Genomic DNA, 2,228 nt, shown 5'->3' with positions numbered 1-2,228 from the left:
CTTGATGGAATTTGGTTTAGGATCGAGACTTGTGGTCAGGAAGTTTTATTCGGAGCTCCCAACGAAGGGCGCCGTAAGATTCTCCAAGGATACGTTCGTCAACTGGGAACAAGATGTGGTCCTCTTAGACACTGGCTGGCAAATGAGTGATCTTGCCGTGCTTGGTGAACACATGGTCACAGCAAGTTGTCGCAACATAGTGCTCAACTTCTGGGATGCCAAAAATATGGTGCAGGACCCCGATTCATTTCGATGGGCGAATCTTGAGAAGATTGAGCACATTATCTTAATCCGCCATCTTGAGGGTGGTGACGAGCACCTCCGTCTTAAAGGGGTCCTCAAACTGAAAGCTATGGACGAAGTCAGCAGGTCAGGCGTCAGTCCCTTAATGGCAACGAACCTCGCTACCGATTTCCTGGTCGAATTCCGCCATAACACACGGGCTTTGAAGACAGTTGTGGCTATGGATGTCTATCGAGATACCGCACCCAAGTACAACATTCAGAAGGGAAAGAGTGCAGAACAGAAGAGGAAGGAAGCAGAGGCAAAGCTGAATCAGATCACCCAATCTTCTCTATATGCAGCCCAGTAAACTAGATCTCCCACTCTCAACTGGTACTTACTAATATTCAATCACAGGCTTCAAGACAACGACGCAAAGCAATCGAAGAAGGAGCAGGGGACGGAAGTTGAAGCAACAAGCTCGTGAACACAAATACAGAACGACCTTCTTAAGACTAGGTGCATATAATGACCAGAGCTCTGACCATCCAAGTCAATGCAACACCTGCACGCGCATGGTTCTAGTCTCTGTTTCGTGTTGCCCTATGGAGGATATCGAGAAATGGGGGAACTTATGGTTGAAGATCTTGATTTCCTTCTGCGGGATCAGTTTAGACGCTACACTGACTGGAGCTTATGGGATGGCATGGGATGGGGCACTGAAGACCATGCATGAGCTTTGCGGATAGGAGTGAGCCTCACTGAACATGGTTCACTTGGTAGATCCATACAGCCCAATGGCCATGTAGCATGCATTTCATGCTTGGCTCTTTTCGCCGCATGCATTATCTCGGTTGTTTGCAAAGTAATTTATTGAATCCTAGTTTCATCTACCTCTCTCTTCCTAACCTAACAACCAAGTTTCCCAGTTGAAAACATCTAAATGCTTTCGATAGAGTTATAACATAACCGAACTAATCAGAAGTCCGACTTCTATTTTCCTTTGCTCAAAGACCACCTCGCTCCTAAATGTTTTCCCAACACCTAAGCGAAAACACACCCCGCCACCCCTTTTCCAAAGCAAGCCGTTTAACTCATACTACCAACCGACCTGCGCACAAAGCATACCTTTACACCATACTATAATTCATAGAATAATATATATCAATACCATATAGGATACAACGACCCTGCATCTACCTATATTATCAGAACTGCAAAAAGCAAAAGCAGAGCAACCGACCAACCAACCAACCAACCAACCACAAGCGAGCTCCCTCCTCCCCGCCCACCTCAAAAAGCCAAAAACCATAATCCCCGCCTGCCTCACCCCCAAAAGAAAAAAAAAGCAAGAAAAAAAAACAATCCGACACCTGTGTGATTCGAACACACGCTCCCGAAGGAAATGCCTAGCAGCTCTCGCTTCACGCAATAGCAGGGCATCGCGTTAACCACTCCGCCAAAGTGCCTTTTTCGCTCTCGCTTGTTTCCCCAATTGGTGGTTTTGGAGCTAAACTTTTGCTAATTTGGCTTATGTACCTAGAGGCGTGGGGTATGGGTATGGGTGTTTAGAGTGAGTTGTAACGCTATATGAGATGGGTTTTAAGTACGTTTACGGTAGATGGGAAAGGAAGGAAGGTCTGCTGTAAGAAAAATTCACAGAGTGCTCGTGCGAACGAGTTCGTCACGGATGCGATGCGAAACGAAACGAAACGCGGTTCTGAAAACGTGGGGTGGTTGAACACGTGATTATACATATATACAGTCAGTTCACTTACTCCTTCTTGAACTTTGCTTTTGCCTGGCACTTATTAAAAGAGGAAGGGAATTTTGAGAAGTCGCTAGTGGGTTTTCTAGAGAGGGCGGGGGGAAGTTGAGGAAAAGGTTAGTTTTAGTATATGTATATGTATAGGTATGTATAAATGCTAGGTCGGCATTAACGGGTCTCAGGGGGTTTCAGAAGCCTGTTATAACTTCCCATCAGAAAGGGCTATATATATATATAT

At 45.6% G+C, this 2,228-nt stretch overlaps 1 non-coding gene across 1 annotated transcript; it reads right to left on the bottom strand.

The window, feature by feature from the left end:
* Positions 1 to 1,589: 1,589 nt before the first annotated feature.
* Positions 1,590 to 1,691, bottom strand: LHYA1_G009229. The gene has a single exon. It is a non-coding gene; the product is annotated as a tRNA-Ser (tRNA).
* Positions 1,692 to 2,228: the final 537 nt, after the last annotated feature.

The sequence above is a fragment of the Lachnellula hyalina genome (assembly GCF_007821495.1).
Source record: "Lachnellula hyalina strain CBS 185.66 chromosome Unknown contig00324, whole genome shotgun sequence".
NCBI lineage: Eukaryota > Fungi > Ascomycota > Leotiomycetes > Helotiales > Lachnaceae > Lachnellula > Lachnellula hyalina.
The sequence above is the reverse complement of the archived record's forward strand: the minus strand, read 5'-3'. Positions and strand labels throughout refer to the sequence as shown.